General features: G+C 37.4%; 1 protein-coding gene across 1 annotated transcript in view; it reads right to left on the bottom strand.

Moving 5' to 3' along the window:
• SEMA3C (semaphorin 3C) overlaps nucleotides 1-16,924 on the bottom strand; it is a 398,512-nt gene extending 381,588 nt beyond the window's left edge. Inside the window, exon 1 of the mRNA XM_069876987.1 lies at nucleotides 16,921-16,924. The gene's annotated coding sequence lies outside the window, so the exon portion shown is untranslated. The remainder of the gene's footprint in view (nucleotides 1-16,920) is intronic.
• Between the last annotated feature and the right edge of the window lie 1,295 nt (nucleotides 16,925-18,219).

Raw genomic sequence — 18,219 nt, 5'->3', positions numbered from 1 at the left:
AGTATATTGCAAAGGCTTTGAAAAGTTCCTGTATCAAGTTTAAATCAACATTTTACACATGACAAATTCAAAGAAAAAGTTCCTGGACATAATTGTTCCTATCCTGAAGCATCTGGATATCTTCAATAAAACCAAAATATTAGAATGGAGCATTGCTTTGCTGTAACATGTCGTTACCTATTAAATATTCTTTAGTACCTTTAGAAGCTGGGACAAAATACTAAAAATTAAAAGACTTCCTTTTCTGAAAAAAAAACCCTCAACCATCCCATTGTGATACCTAATGTTTGAAAATAAAGACTTTTTTCCAGAAATATTAGAGTGAGAAACCGAGCCTACTGCCTGAAAAGCCCATTTCTTAAAGGCATGGACACTGACTTCATTGCAGTCTGCGTGAAGCTCCAGATGATATGAGTGAAATTTCTACTAGGAGATGTGCCAGCTGGAGACTTCCCAATGCTCTATATGATTTCTTATTATGGGTTTTTTTTAGTGCTCTCTTTTTTCGAGCTTGTTTTGCCTATCTATTTTATATATATAAGTGATCTACTATGTAATTCACTGAGTTGTTTTAGTTTTACAAGAATTTGAAGAAATTACAGCTGCATTAATCCTTCTTTTTCTACTTTTTTTTGTATTTGTCCATGATGACCTCCAGTTTTTTGCTCAGATTTAATTTCCTTCCAGCCTACAGTTTATAAATGAAAACTCATATGAAAATGACTAGTTTTGACTACAATCATAATTTCAGTGAATTTTTTTGATCTACTTCACCTATATGTCAATTATTTTGGAGCACAGTAATCACCCAGCTGGCCATTAGCCTATTTTATATATGAGTGTCTGAAGCATGCACTTCTCCAGATTCACAAGTAGCAATACTTGTATATTATGTATACATTTGCGTGTGAGGATTGAGTTTCTGTCTGTACCAGGTCCAACATAGAAAAACACTACTGTGCCTGTATTTTTTTATTTAACAAATTAAGAAATCAACTATGATCACCTTCAAAAAGTCACCCTTCTGACTTGACACTAAACAGTATATGACGCTGCCAACGTTGAAAGAAATTCTATGATAATTTTTAGGAATTCTAAGATAATTTCTGAAAAGGCCATTGAGACTCTCAGTTTTTTCTTTTATATCTTCTTCTGGCAAAACATAGGTTCCTTTAAGCACGAACTTGGTTTCTGGGTAGAGGCAGAGACTTCGTGAAGCCAGGTCTGATGAATACGGTGGGTACTCAAGTGCAGTGATGCTGTTATCAGCTGAAAAGTGTTACACAAAGTGTTGTGGTCTCACATGTGTCTTGGTGAAAACCCACCCTTTTTGCCATAACTCAGGTCATTTTCATCTCATGCGTTCATGCAATTTTGTCGAGACTTCAATGATTTAATATCCAGCCTCTAGGAATCCACTTTGCCATCGTAATACTCTGAATATTGAAGAAAACAATCAAAATGGTCTTCAACTTCAAATGACTCATGCATGCTTTTTTTTGGTCTCGGAGATGTTGCTGTTCCACTGTACTGATTGTCACTTAGTTTCCAGATCATACATAACTATCCAAGTTTTATCACAGGTAATTACTGAATTCAACAAATTTGTTTCATCCTCAATGTGTTGCAAAAGGTCCAAACCCAATTCCTTGTGGCATTCTTTCTGTTCAACTGAGAGCATTTTCTGAACCATTTTTGAACAAGCCTTTATCAAGTTCAATTCTTCCATTAGAATGTGTCCAACACTTTCCCTGTTCGAACAAACTGTCTCAGCCATTGCTTGTGTACACAATCTTCTGGCTTTTTGAATCATATCTAGCACTTTTTCAGTCTTGTCATATGTAACTGCTGTGTGTGTGTGGCCTGGGTGATGATCATCTTTCTTGCTTTCTCTGCATTCTGAAGATAGTTTGTTCTATTCCAAAGTGTTTGCACAAGACATGCATTCTTCACTACGTACCTCAGCCAATAACTGAAAAGTTTCCATCACAGATTTCTTCAGTTTCACAAGAAACTTCATGTTCATTCACTGTTCACTCTTGCATTCCGACACATTGCCAGCAGTGTGCCCAGGTGGCCAAGAAGGCCAATGGCATCTTGGCTTGGATCAGAAACGGCATGACCAGCAGGTCCAGGGAGGTTATCCTCCCTCTGTACTTGGCACTGGTGAGACCGCTCCTCGAATACTGTGTTCAGTTCTGGGCCCCTCACCACAAGAAGGATGTTGAGGCTCTGGAGCGAGTCCAGAGAAGAGCAACAAAGCTGGTGAAGGGGCTGGAGAACAGGCCTTATGAGGAACAGCTGGGAGAGCTGGGGTTGTTTAGCCTGGAGAAGAGGAGGCTGAGGGGTGACCTCATTGCTCTCTACAACTACCTGAAAGGACGTTGTGGAGAGGAGGGTGCTGGCCTCTTCTCCCAAGTGACAGGAGACAAGACAAGAGGGAATGGCCTCAAGCTCCGCCAGGGGAGGTTTAGGCTAGACGTTAGGAAAAAATTCTTTACAGAAAGGGTCATTGGGCACTGGAACAGGCTGCCCAGGGAGGTGGTTGAGTCACCTTCCCTGGAGGTGTTTAAGGCACGGGTGGATGAGATGCTGAGGGATATGGTTTAGTGTTTGATGGGAACGGTTGGACTCGATGATCCAGTGGGTCTCTTCCAACCTGGTTATTCTGTGATTCTGTGATTTCCCAACTGAGGGTAGGAAAATTTCTATATTTTATCATGTGTTCACTTAGACTGAGTGAAGCAATTGAGCTGAGCCTTGTCTCGCTCTGACAGCTTATAACATGCTCTGTAACTATCTCTTTGCCTCTCTTCTTCCACTCTCAGTTCATGAGCTATAAGATTAGTCTCGTGTCTTTTGTGTTGGACCTGGTATTTCATGCATGCAATAGACAATGTTTGAGTCAACTCCTGTAAAGTAGATACCACTGTTCTTTGTGTTGCTTCTGACCTCCAGGTTAGAGTATCAGTATAGACATGCCTTCAAAAAGGCAAAGGGAAATGGCTTAGGCTAGAGGCTCTACTCCTTAATAAATAAGATGGTTGTGGTGCAGAAGGTAAAAGAGAGAGAGAGAGAAATGGTGATTTTCCCAGAGTGACCTTACAGACATCTTAACTGCAAATACTACTGCTCTTGTCTCCCTCTATAGCACCTTAATTACAAGGCCACATTGCTAAGACCAAGCAGTTAATAAAATTTATTCACCCGGCACTTACTTTCTTTGTACATGATTAATAATTACAGGTTAAATATGACTCACTTTCAGTCAGTCAAATATTTTTCATTCAGTTCAAGTCAACAAGCTTCAAACCACAAAGGAAATACAATGCAATGTGTAGTGTAAGGAGTTTAAGCCAACTCCTTTGCCGTTCAATTTTATTTGTATACGTAAAGAACTAAACATGAAAAAACCAAATATAAGAACACCACCTATTAACTTTTTGTATGCTTCAAGAAAAGCCTTGCCAAGCAGATCATTAAGCAACCTATTTGAAATTAAATATTCACATTGGCTCAGGCTTTTTTCCCCGATCTATTCTTAAATTTCCATCTAATTCCTTTCTCATAATAAAAAAAAATAGTAACATTAATGTTAAACAGTGTTTATTCTGATGAGAGACTACTTATTAAGCAAGTTTACTGCTGTGTGGCAGTAGTTTTTCTTTCTATCTTTAGTTTTATGGAGCAAGTTAACAAGAATTTTTCTTTTCCAGCTACAGCAAACTGATGGTATTTGCCAAAAGTTAAAAATCAAAGATGTGCTCATGCTCAGCAGTAAAGCATGGTAAGAAGGTATTGAGACCCTATTTCTCCATCTGCAAAGTCAGAACTGTAGAACTAGCTTGCAATGACAATGTGGTTGTGGGAGTATGGTGTCACATCCATACTAGTAAGCACTGTCCCATCATGAAGGTGGAACATCTTAGCTACAGTGACATAGGGACAGACGTGGACTTTCTCCTGTTCAAGGGAAGTCTTGGATGACAATAACTCCAGTTCCCATTGTACAGAGCCAGCATGCACAGAGGTTCCTCTGCCTTTGAGGCATACTAGGACAATAGTGCAAACTATCAGTTTCTAGTGTAGCACTGACATGAAAAAAAACTGTCCTTGTTTACTTGAAGGATATGATCGCTAGTACAAACATCAGCTTGGATGCCAATCTTAACACTTCAGTTGTGGAAAGTGCCTGGTGGACCATCATCATGCATGCCTGAACAGTAAATTATGTCCTGCTTTTAAGAATGATTCTTCATTTGAGTTAACCTGGTTTAGAGGTGACATTACAACTGTGGTTTGATTTACTTAAGAGATGGGTAAAGGAAAACTCCTGCTATGGATCCTCTGTAAGGAATCTGAGTGTAGGAAACTTTTCTTATTTGAATAAAATTTATGATCAATGTAAGTCTTACATATCACATATACCCATAGCAAAATATGCCAGGCCTTCACCTTTCAATCTTATGAATAAGATAGAAGTGACACAAGTTAAACTGCAGAGCTAACTTGCCTGGTAAAGTAGAAATCTCATGACGGCTGGACTCACACAAATGCCTTGCATCTTCTACAGGCTGCACTGGGAAACCAAAAGCCTACAGGAGGATTTGCTATGTGGGAAAGTATTGATGGAAAGTAGCTCATTGCTGTGATGAAATATACGATGTACTTATCATACCTTGTGAAATCAGAGACAACAAGTGGTAGCTTCTATGCAATAGATAAGAAAATACTAAGTGTAATAAAATCATGTTAGCTTTGCAATACAAAGACTATTATTGGAATACTATTTAAAATTAAAGTGCTAATGTATTAATAAAGTAAAAAGGGCTCATTTAAATGCTATGTAATTCATTGCACAGCTAATTTTCTGAATTAGCAGTAAACAATTTATTTCTCCTCAGGAATTTTCAGGCTTTTAAGTGTTTTCCTTGTTTTGCTTCAAGGCAAAACTGACCTCTTTTCTTCTCTGTCACTTCTGCCCCCTCTTCCCCCCCTGCATAGGATCAGAAGTGCTTGTTGTCTGGGGCACTAGCTCAGAACCGATAAAACTCACAGTCAGCTCCCTGCAGAGGGAGTGTTGATACATCATTCATCTATCATATTAGCTGGCAAAAATGAATCTGAGAACATGACAAAGAGTAAAGGCTCTGTGTGTCAGAGAGATTCTTCAACAAGCATTCTTGAACAGACAGAGTAAACATTAAAGCTTTCCCAGACTAAGTTAACAGTATACATCAAAGTTGTCTGCTGGAGATGATCATGTATAAGAATAATTGCTTATTCATTGGTTTAGAGGAAGATCAAGAAAAGGATTCAAAGGAAATATCAGTGTGTGCTGTGGAAGACACAGATTCACATCCCCCTGCAGGCCAGACATCGCATTCAGCTCAACTGGACTCTCTGATTTTCATTATGTCTTTCCCCATCTACAACTTCCTCCTTTAGACCTAAAATATATTTTTAGGAAATTAAGTTGCAAAAAAATATATATACTGATTTCTAAATTCTAACTTCATATATTTCTACAAGCTTGCAATTTCTTGTAAGAAACCTGTTGAAAACATCAGACTCCTCTGCCTCAGCCAATGAGGCATAGAAGATCATTTTTTCTAATTAAGTTTTCTGCAGTCAGCAATCAGGGGGGCAGTCACAGATATCTTCTGCTTTCTTGAGTAAGGGTGAATTTCCAGTATTGGGATGTAAATATTCAAGTGTGCCTATTGTTAACTCAGCAACTTACCTATTTTGACATTTGCATCACACATCAGGAACAGTAATAACACGTAGAAAAGGTTTAGAGCAGAAGTAAGGCAAGTAGTTTCCTCTTCTGGTAAGACAGGCTGTTATTTCAGCTCATCTTAACCTGCTTTAAAAACACAGTCATAGAATCATATCTATTTGCTTTTTCCTGCCTCATGCAAATGAAAGCTCCTGTTTGGGGGGTGAGCAGAGGTATTCATTGTCAGTAGGTCTTTTACTACATGGTTGGAATAGATTTGTTCCCGTTGGAAAACATTTCAAATAACTCGTGACACAAATACAGTATATTTCTTAAATAAAGGTTCTAGGAGGATGCTCTGGTTTTGCGGGGATGTTTAGAAGCAAAATTCTAGGTGAATGTCCCTTTGAGTGTTTTTTTTTTCCTTTTACGTAACAATTAAAATTGCTGTTAGTTTGACTTTTCAACTTCTAATCTCAGCATATGTTGTATGCAGCGAGAGACAATCACAGCTTTAGGAGAAGAGATTACAGTCTCTCCATCTGCTAGAATAGTTTGCTGGAGATCAAATGGTACAAAAAAACCTCATTTGAGTCATACACTTAGGAATTGTAACATGATTTTAGTGCAGGTATAGGGAGAATTACTATAAAATTGTATTAGTTTGTTGCTACTGGTTTAATATAAGATTCCAACGAATCTCATTGACTTTCCTTGTCAACTGTAATGTCTTGGACAACTTTGAAGAGTGTCCATGTTATTAGCTACTCACAGGAGACAGTTGTAGACCTGTTTTTACGCTTGCAGTTCATATCGAACTGGAATTGTTACATGTTCTGAGGAAAAGATAAAAGCAAAAAAAAAACCCTGTAAACCAAAAGTTTAAAATTCCTGATTTGTCTCTGTTATTGAAAAGTTATGAACTACTGAAGGCTATGAAAAGTTATGAACTACAATGGATGTTACTTTCTGTATTACAATTACTATTAGTTTATAGCTTATTTAATAACAAAACCCACACTGCTGCAAGATGAAAGCTCTGGAATTAAAAGCTCCTCAAGCAGTCTTAGAATTCAATGTTGCTCAGGTTCCAAGTTTCAAGCCCAAGCTCATTATGCTCTTGATTTATCAGGGTGGTACAAATTAGATATAACTAGGATTATTAATTTATTAATTTTCTCTTATGATTGTAGCTGGCAAACATCTAGTTGAAAATACTAAAAGAGTTTGTATTTTAAAGCTAAAATTTGAGTAACATTATCTTGGACACTTTCTCTAGTCCCTATATTCCACCTATATTTTCATTTTCTTCTTTCCTTTTCAGGCAGTATCAGATATTTCTTCCAGAATTCCACCTGTCCACTTAGCTCTGTTCCTTTCCCTCCTTCCAGCCCTTTTAGTTCTGATTAGGTTGTTTTGTTTTCTTTTTCACGCCGTTTCTGATACAAGCCAAGATGCCATTGGCCTTCTTGGCCACCTGGGCACGCTGCTGGCTCATGTTCAGTCGGTTGTCAACCAACACCCCCAGGTCCCTCTCCTCCAGGCAGCTTTCTAGACAGACTTCTCCCAGTCTGTAGCTGCACAGGTTTGTTGTGCCCCAAGTGCAGGACCCGGCATTTGGCCTTGTTAAACCTCATGCCATTGGACTCTGCCCAGCGGTCCAGCCTGTTCAGATCCCTTTGCAGAGCCTCCCGACCCTCCAGCAGATCGACACTTCCACCCAGCTTAGTGTCGTCCGCAAACTTGCTAAGGGTGCACTCGATGCCTTCATCCAGATCATTGATGAAGACATTGAACAGGGCTGGACCCAGCACTGAGCCCTGGGGAACCCCACTTGTCACTGGCCTCCAGCTGGATTTCACACCATTTCCCACCACTCTCTGGGCCCGGCCAGCCAACCAGTTTTCCACCCAGGAGAGTGTGCGCCTGTCCAGGCCAGAGGCTGACAGTTTCTCAAGCAGAATGCTGTGAGAAACTGTGTCAAAGGCTTTGCTGAAGTCCAGGAAGACCACATCCACAGCCTTTCCCTCATCCAGTAGCCGGGTCATGAAACAATCATGATCAGTTTCTTCTTGCAACATAGTTCACACTGCAATTAAAACTTTGAAGCTCATTAATTCTGGAAGGCTAAGTTGCTTGCAAAATAAAGAGTTTTGATGTTGCTGTTTACAGGTGTTAGAAGCAGGAAGTTTGGCAATTGTCTTATTTTCAGGAGCTGTCTTAACTGTGAAGTGTTGTAAAGTCACAAAACATACTCTTTCAAATGAGTATACTTCCTTTAGCTGCAAGAAAATGAGAACTGCAAATTCTTATAAATGCATGGAAATGCTTGTGAATTCATGTCAGGGTGTTTCAGTGCTAGGAATATGAGGAATGGGAACCAATTGCAAAAGTGGGAGGCAGTGAGAGGACACTGGAAGGGCCAGGTGCAGGTTGTGGTGTACGACGGTGAGGCAGTATCAGAGTTCAGCATAGAGAAAGGGGAAGCCTAGTATAGACAAGCATCTTAAAAATATATGATCTTCATAGGGGTCAGGTGTTACAGGTACACAAAGTCATCAGCACCTTAAGACAAACTTGGCTGGGGAGAAAGAAATATCCTGAAAGTGCTGCCTAGTAAAATTTGAAGCATTTATAACACATTCAGTCCTTTCAAGTACAGATGCTAATACACACCTATCTTCTCTTTGTATGGAAGCAGGACTCAGCTCTAAACTTGCTATCAAAGTCTGTGTAAATATTTGATAATTTTTTTAATAGAAAATACTCTGTAAAATAAAATTACATTGTTTTATTTAGTTGGTCTATCTAGAAATGTTTTCTTTCTAAATACTTGGAATTTAAATAAAAGATATATTTAATTTTAAAAATGAAAAATATCTTTTGGGACTGCTACAATGTAATGAAAAATGTTTGCTAAAATTCCACATATGTGGTTTACGGTTTATTGTACCCACTCCTAACAGAAAAAAAATAGTCTTAAAATGTAATTAAAGTTGTAAAGGATTTTAAAGACTCATTGATTTAAGTATTTGGTCAAACTTCTGGGGTTTTTTATGTGGTTTGTAATAAAATTCAGAAAATATATACAAAAATACTGTATATTGATTTGGTAAATCCAATGTCTAGGGAAAATATGATAATAATTTGCATAATTCTATTTTAATTGTATAAAATTGGAGAATTCAGAGTTCTTCTCTTTTTAGTAGTGTTTTTATAAAAGGAGAGATCAAGAAACACTTGTGCCAGCAAATCCCACATTTACACAGGCCCAAATCCAATTTTAGACTCGTTCAAAGATCACCACTGAAAACAGTAGGAGTTGCATGTACCGCAGGGCTTGATTGCATCCCTGTAAATACTACACCACAGAGAACACATGGGATTTGTGCACAAAAATCCAAACACAAATTCTCTACCACATGCACTGAGGTCTGTCTAGAGCTTTTAAGGAGAACTCCTTCATATAGAGGTAGCTGAAGAAAGAAAGCATAGATTCTATTTTTTGCTTTTTCTCTTCTTAATCAATTACATCAGTAAAGCTTAAATTACCCAAAGAGAGACAGATTTAATTACAATTAAAAATTCTAGACAAGTCAGATACATGAATGAACAAGATACGTACAAGAATCCTTACTTACACTTGCCACTACAGTGCTGAGCCTGCTGGCAGAGAAACAGAGCTGTAAACTCATCTCAGCAGCAGCAACAGTCCCAGAAAATCTTGAAGAGAGACTCTTAAAAGCTATAGACAAGGCGCCAGAAGTCATCAGCCTCTGCCAGAGAAGAGATTGAAAGTCAATGAGGCAGCTTCTGGATGGTTTAAAATTATAAAAGCGCTGTTAAAAAGATGCTTCAACAGTGCTTTATACCACCACAGAGAGGGAAGAATTTATTTTGTTTTTATCCACACTGGGGAGAAGGGAGCAACATAGGATTAACAAAATCCCTTTTACTTTATAGTTTATCTCCTCTAACAAGCGCATATTTTGATTTTAAGTAGCTGACTTTCTTCAGGCCTTCGTGAACTGGCACTCGCTGGATGTCAAAGCCTGGATACAAAGGAGGGAAGCTGAGGCATCAGAATAAAGGCATATGTAGGGGACAAGCAGGTCACATACAGCTACAGGAGAGTTATATGAAAAAATAGGGGACAGGTTGAGGCACAACCATGAAGAAGATTGAACAATGGAGTCCATCAATAGGAAGCCGATGAGCTCATAAAATTACTTTGCTTACAATAGTATCCTAACTAGTCAAGAGTTAAAAATGGACAGTCCAGCAGCATAATCTCATATCTTGAAAGACATCACCCTGACTCTTGCCATATTAGTGTAAATTTTGTTCATGATTCAAATGATTTAGAGAAAGCAGTTCCAGATGTTGACTCTCCTTCAAAGTTTCTTGTTAGAACTTGTCATTTCCTTCTGGTTTCCTATCTGCAAGCTGAATCAGCTCTATGCAAAAATGCTTTGCTCTTGTGAGCCGATACATTGAAACCATAATATGACACATTGCCAAAAGACCTTCAGCTAGAATGTATGTGGGAAGCTGAATGGACATTAAGGTACTGTTTGTTGTACTGAAATATAATTTCTATCCAATTGATGTTCTGCAAGTATATTAGAGAGCCAGATATACAACCCCCTACCAGGCTATGCTGGGCTTTTCCCCCAAGACAGTCAATTTTTCGTTCCTAGGTTTATGGTGGCTCAACTTCAACAAGCATAAAACACAGTAGTCATTTTAGCTACCCTTCTTCCAGTTTGAGAAGTACCCCTATGGATATCTTAATGTCCTGACCTCCTATGCAGTGCTTTAACCACTGTGGAGGAAAAAAAATGTCTTTTCTCTTCTTTTGCTTTAAAAGAAGAAAAAAAGGTACCAAATGTAAGCACAGGAAACAGTTTCAGACTCTGTATCCTCATAACACAAGACTGCCTAACCTGAGAGGGATTTTTAGATATACCTCTCTGCAACGTTCCATTTTGTCTAGTTCCTGCACCATGTGCAGTGGTTGTGGACTGTGGCGTGTAAAATCTCACTCCCATACACTAAACTGGAAGAACTAGAGAACTGTATAAAACAGAGAAGCGAGCCCTCACAGTGAATTCTGCTCTTAGGCACAATAAAAGACATTTAGCCTGTAGTCATCAACATGGGTCTCATCTTGCCAGGCTCAGGATATCAGTCAGAGATCTACAGCTGATCTGGTCACTCCAGGCTCCAGGTGTAATTATGGGAAGATATGTGAGCTCTGTTAAAGCATGTTTCATCAGGTCTATCTCAAATGTCTGCTTCAGGTTGAATGCTGCATGCCTATGAGCTTCTGCTCTGGGTTATTTATTTTCAGGAAAGCTCAGAATGACTGTACTGATAGACGAGGTCTATACACTGTGCCTTGAATCCACATTTCTTTTTTTAACCTAGCCTTAACTCTTATCTCAAGGACCATAAGAGCTAGACCCAATATCACCTAAAAATAATCAGCAGAAGATAGATTCAGTCAAATCAATAATGACAGGCTCCCGGGTGCTCTTTCATTCATAAAAATACCCCATCTCTGACTCTGCTTGTCTGAAAGTTGCCTCTAATAAGTGAAATATTGAAACCTTATCTGGATCATGCAATGAGGCTTCCATGCAAGATCCTCTGATAGCAGAAGTCAATATACCTTCCATGAATCTATAATGTTCTATGGAGATTAAGGACACAGCTTGATGTTTTTACTACAAAACAATATACACTTTTATACAAATAAATGTACACTATTCAAAACATAGTGGACTGTAATTTTGTTTATTTTATTTGAAGCAATTTAACAAACTGAACTTTCAAATACTGTTACTTGTAAATGTCAGTTGTTGGGGATTTTTAAAGAAAAAATAAGATAGATGATCTGTTAGATTAACCTGATCTAAGAAAATAGAGTCATAGCCAAAATTATAGACAGAGACTAATATCTGTGCAAGGAAACATGCTGAAAACAAACTAAGTTTGACCTCTGGTAATGCTAGCAGCTGGTCTATACATAAGACCTGTTCATTTTGGGATTTTTTTTTTTAGAGTTATGTTGACCTGTTCCTGATAAATTAAGCCTTGGGTGAGTTTTCTACTATTTTCTTTTCTTTCTCTAAGGAAACCCTTCAGACTAATCTACTGAGAAACAAAGTGAAAGTTCATCCTATGGCCTGTTACTGTATAAATTTTCATAAGAAAGGAATTTATACTATGACCCAAAATGCTGAAGTGGTGAATTAGAACATTTCCTGCAGATTCCTGTCTTGTATCAAAATTTCCTCAGTCAAGTACTTCAACTTAATTTTTCTTTTCAAAGGCACAATTTTGCATATATTCTGTGTGCATGTTATAGATGTTTTTCAATGTTGCAGCATGTTCTCAACAGCTTGCTGCCACATTGGGATGCAGTTTACTGCCCCCTAGGAGTCGCCGCGTTGCAAAGCGGAATACGGAAGTTCTTTTGCCAATGATATTTTGGGATTCTATCTGTCTGGAGTCAGTGTTTATTTCAGTGTATCAGTATGACTGACAGGTGCAATAAATCACAACCAGAGATAAGCAGACAGGGACAAAAGTCTCTTAAAATGGTCATGTTTCCAAAGATGTGTATACTACTATACCCTAGTAGACCTTGGAGAAACATTTTTACAAAAAGGTCAAGGAGGGGAGAATCAATAAAAAATACTCCTAATTTGATGCAAAATTAGAATGCAACAAATACAAAAGTCAGCATTCCAGATGGCTCCCTTATGCATGGAGCATGTGTAAGGTAGGGACTTCTATCCTCTAGTATTGCATATGATCTAGAGAAAAGCTATTTTTAATTGTATAGTTTAAATTTTGTATAGCACCTTTAATCTTCTGCCAGAAGACTTTTACAACTGATATAAAGGACACATGAGACTGAATACTATTGGCATGAATATTTAGGACTCCAGGGTTATGTTTCCGCTGCTGGACAGCCAGGGACAAAGAATTTCTCTGATCATGGCTTTTATGACCCCACTAAATAATAATAACACTCCACTTCTTTGCAAAATGATAAATATACATTAACAAAACATGAAGTCTAATATCTTGGTTACTATTTATTTAATTCAGATTTCTTGCTCCATATGCCCTTGGTACCTAAGCACAGTTAAATTCCTACAGAGAACAGAGTTGGAGAAGGAGGTGGAAGGTGTCAGTTGAAACTTCAAGGAGTCCTCAGAGAGACAAAACATTTTTGCCTGGAACATATTTTTTTTTTATGCTATCTAAATTACATCAGTGAGCAAGAATTTAGGTTTAAGTCCAAAGACAGAATATCTAACACTGTAGGTTTCTCCACCCTTCTGGGCTACAGCTTCTCTTACAGTGAATGCTCCTTTTTTGGAAAATACATTATTCTCATTATTTGCAGGTAAGAAGATTCATGAACATGTAGTCTGCTTTCTTGTGGACTTCTGTCTTCGTCAACTAACTAGCTGTTAATTGTTTTCAAGTCTTGTTTAATACACAAACATGTAAATTTTGATCAAGGTTGAAATCATTGATCCCTCACAGTCATGACTTATGAATCTATTTTTATATATTAAATCCCAAGTATACACAATGCTATTCTGTACCACTGGCCCATCATAAGAATTACAGTAAACACCTCTTTGAGATATTAGAAGGATTTAGCAGTATATTCTTACTGAAAGAAAACTCTGTCTGGTTAATAACAGAAAATAAAACATGCCCTGCTAGCTCAGTTGAAAGAGTTTTAAGGAGTTTTAGAGAAGGGTAAGTTTTGCATCATCCTGTTCATGCTTAGCAAATGTATTCTCTTGGCATCAACTATTTTACAACTGAATTTAAAAATAGTCCTGTTAAAATGTTTTAAATGTCATTATGCCTTATGTCTCTCCTTTATTCTTCAACTTCAAAGCTTCTAAAGCATCTATTATCTGAGTTTATGGGCTTTAATTGCCTATCTCATATGTCTGTATGGGCTTGAGATACTGACTCCTTCATCACCTGTTCCACAGTATTTTTTAACATTTTCTTTAAGTGTCTAGTAGACAGGCTGTCTTTTTATTAGTGTTAGTTCATATGAGTATCTAAACCCATTATAGAGTGTTATAAACAAGTATCTTTGCCTAATCATAGTCTTAAAATAAAATATTATATTTAATACTCTTCCTATTTATACAGGGATTTTGAGAACTGATGTCTGAAATACATTTACCCAATCACGAGCTTGCGGAGGCATGAATGATATCTGCTGTTTTTTTACAAATCCCTCTTCTCCCTTCAGATATGTTTTTAATTATGGTTTTATATTGACATTATACCAGAATAGAAATGCTTTTAAAATATTGTTTATCCCCTCAGATCTACCAATTATCCACTATTAACTCCCTGCTCTGAGAAATGAGTCAGAAAAAGCTAAATTCATAGGAAATATTCCTTAAGACTCCATTCCATTTTTCATACTCAAATCACAGAAATATTTCAAGTCACTGTTCATTTTCATAATAGTGATCAGCACCTCTTTTATAAACTTCACATTCAAAAAATGTGTTTTTACATAAAGTTGAGAATCACATTATTTTTTGTTTTTTCACCAGATGCATTGACTTATCATGTCTTATTCCATTAGTTACAGTACATCATGACAGTATATACACTTCAATGAAATCAGCAGATGTGGCTCAACTTTTAACTCTCCATTTGTCCTTTGAGAACCAAATTCCGAAAGCTGATTAATTTTCAATATTGCTGAAATCCCTTATTTGATTTAGAGCATGTATGTCCTTCAGAATATATGGAAAATCAGTTACTATAAATATAACCTAGTTACCCGATATATTTTTGCTCCTGCTGGGTTTTTTATTTCATTGTGGCTTTTATTTTAGCTCTACTAATTTAATCACACTCAAGACAGGGATAAGTATAGAGCACGTATTGTGAAAGGATGTTTCCAGACTTATGCAGCCCAAATGGAATTGAAGCTCATTAGTGACCCTCATTCCTGTATAAAAATTACAACAACTTTGTAAAATATACACTTAGGTTATGTTATGACATTCACGTCTAGAGAAGAGGATTTGATCAGTTAATATGAAAACTACCAGAGTAGCTCCATTAATCAGATTTTGTTTCTTCTACAGATCTGAATGTAAACAGTTGAGCAAGTGCAAGTTTGTGAAATGTGTTTATTATGTTATCCTTTTAACCTCATGAACTGTTTATTATATTTAATGTTGAATTGCATCAGTCATTCTTCTCTAGGCAACACTCAGTGCCTTGGAAAACCTCATGAATAAAAATAAAGTGATAGGAAAGAGTCAATACATAAACCCCAAAATCTAGACAACGGGATTTTTTCTAATTTTTCATTTCCCCAGGGAAGGTAAGTCAGTGCTGTCCTAAAGCAGAGTCAAGTAGACTGTCCCAACACAATCTCTGTCTTCTCCTTTACTGCCGCAAGGGCAAAGGACAGTGCAGCTGTGAACCACCGCTTCCCAGTTCCACAACAGAGACATGACCTGGACACCAAGAGCCAAGGTACTTTAAAAGCTTTGTCATGAGGGAGAGAAAGACAAGAGACTAGGAATACCATAGCAAGTTCCCCATGAAGTTGACAGAGAAATGTATCCCAACCCTAATAGAAGGAATAGTGTGCATGCCTCTCATCATCATGGTCAGGAACTTTGCAAGGATATAGGACATTAAAAGTTCAAACCTCCCCAGGCTAGAACAAGCTTTAAACTCCCTCTTATTCTTCTGATCATGGTCTTTAACTTGTTAAGTAACAGTGGATGTTGCTGACACTTCAAACGCATATTTGTTTCCCTCTGCCAAACCTCTAGAACTTTAGCACTCAGCAAAGTCATCTGTCGAGCAGGAAAGAACATACTGCATTAAATTTATCTAAGAAGAGGTAGAGTAGATTGTCTAGATTGCTGGATTCTGGGGTTTGGTAGAATTTGGCAGCCCAGATCTATGTCTTCCTTCATACATGTTCTTTGAGAAGGGGCAAAACCTGCAGGCCAAGGAAGATGACTGAACAGAGAGTTTCTTGATCCACTCTGTGATGTAAGAGAAATCACATCAGAGCCTTGCCTATCTAAGCTGGAATGTTATCATCTATGGTTTTTATACTGATTTTTTTTTTCTCTTTTATATATAATATCAAAGCAATTCCTGTTTCTTCTATAAATTACTTCTATTAAGACTTTTTTTGAATCTACAATAGGTTGTTGTTTAAATGTATACAATTAAACAGCAAGCACTGTGTTTGTGGAATCTAAAGTTCAGTTTCCTGTGTATTCCCCAAAAGCAAAACAAAACTATTAGATCATTGCTGCCATTACTGCTCCCCCTGGGTTAGTCCCCTGCATTAGTGATGGATCACTAGAAACTAAAACAACCTGAAGACATTCCTTCCCAACCTGAGACCACAAGTGTCATCCCCACAGGACCAGAACAACTGCTGAACTTGGCATCAAGTTGATGGTGACAAAGTACTCTGACAGCTGCTACCTGTTCAGGATTTGGTGGCTTGTTTCAAGTCTATGGCAATGCATCAATTGTTAACAATGCTGGTGAGTGAATGTGTCCTCACTGAAATCACAGGTGACATGGTTCCACAATTGTTCCCCATTCATCAATTTGTTTTGTTTTGTTTTGTTAAAAAAATAACCCTCATTGTGTAGGAATGTAAGATATTTTAGGATAAATTGAGACTAAGAGACTTCTCCAGGTCTGTTTCTCTTTAGAATTAGCATACCATGAACTGCAGTGAACCAGCTCATGAGCTTCATCTTTCACCCCCATTCACCTAGCAGATGCTCTTCATGGTATGTGAAAAGTGATTCATTAAACTGGCTGCACAGGGGAAACCCCAGATTAATTCTACTTACTATCTTTCTACTCTCATTTGTTACACACCAAGTTGTAACAGGTAAATTTGTTTTATCACCTTACTCATGCACTATAGTAGTAAAAATGAGGTGCTTGTCTCAGTATGAAGAGCACTGTTTAGTCAAGCTGGAAAGGAGATGGATAAAGACATGAAAAAGTAAAAAGAAATAAAAGTCAAAAGGGGAAGTGTGAAAGAGGGCAGAATTTTAATGAATGAGTGGATCTACAGTGTATATTTTGCATTACAACTCTGGCTGCTTGGTCCCTTCTGGTAAAGGAGTATATGCACTTAATTTAGGAAACCTATTAAATCAGCCAACACTTAAAATGTTTCTGAGCCAGATAAGACCATCAGAATGGACAGCTGGGTCTAAAGCAAAGTCCCAGAGCCTTTTACTAGATGATCGTCAGTAACTTCTCTTTCAAGGAAAGAAATACATAAAGTGAGACTAACAGGGGCTAAGTTTTCATAATGTGAACTCTGCCTACTTCCAGCACTGTGGGAAATTCTGAACAAGACAGTACACTTAGGCATGATGTGTATATACCTATACATCACAGAATGGATCTATGTCAGGTGAATTTGTTTAAGTTTATTGTGGTATTTATAAAGGCTTGTGGTCAGAATCCTACACCAATGCATCCTACAATCTAATCATGTGCATAGTAAAAATGTACTTCTTTTACAAGTTCTACATTATCTATCATTGATGTATCCTGAGAAATAATAACTTTTTCCTAGCACTTCTCCCTGGTACTGAATATGACTTCATAAATCTCTGTAATCTATACAGTCCACTATTTTCGTAGCTATTACACATATTAACTCCAACATTTATAAAAGCTGTTCATGGCTTATGCAATACTCTGCACTGGAAAACTGTTTTCGTTTCATGTATTTGCACTAACTTAATGTCAGACTCACTGTTGTTTTAATTAAATGGAAATAATTTCTATGAATGACAATATTTGTTTGTAGGAGTTTAAAAAATAGTCTGAACTGTGTATTAAAGTTTCACTGTGGACATACATCTTTCATTGAGAAAATGGAATGTGGTTTCACTAACTTGATTTGTACTGAAAATTACATAACTAGTATGAGTGCTAAAAATATATCACACATGAACACAACCAGGTCAATCTGCATTTGCCTCTCAGTCCACAAAAGCAGTGGAGATTACAGGAGTATCCTCTAAATATGCAATCCATAGTGACTTTTTATGATTGCTGTAAATGTTGTCCAGCACTGAGCTACTGTTTTTTATTAGATGCTAATTTAAGCACAAAGCAAACACTAGATGGCATTTGTTAGCTGTAAATCATAGAAGTGATTTCAATATATGCAAGAAATAAAACAGACTGGCTGTAAAGGATGGTTAGAGAAAGGATTTATGAACTAACAACTATTATGTGGATGGGTTTAGGTGAACAACAATACTGTGATTTAGGGAGGGAAACATGTTAGAAATAAGGCTTAGAGTAAATTCAGAACATCAGAGACTCAAAAGAGAAGAGAGTCTTGTGCAAGAGGTAGGTACAGCTAGTCCAAAAGCAAAATTCTTGGCAAGGAATAAGATACATTT

This window comes from Phaenicophaeus curvirostris, chromosome 1 (genome assembly GCF_032191515.1).
Source record: "Phaenicophaeus curvirostris isolate KB17595 chromosome 1, BPBGC_Pcur_1.0, whole genome shotgun sequence".
In the NCBI taxonomy this organism is placed as follows: Eukaryota; Metazoa; Chordata; class Aves; order Cuculiformes; family Cuculidae; genus Phaenicophaeus; species Phaenicophaeus curvirostris.
This window is presented reverse-complemented; position numbering and strand designations above follow the sequence as displayed.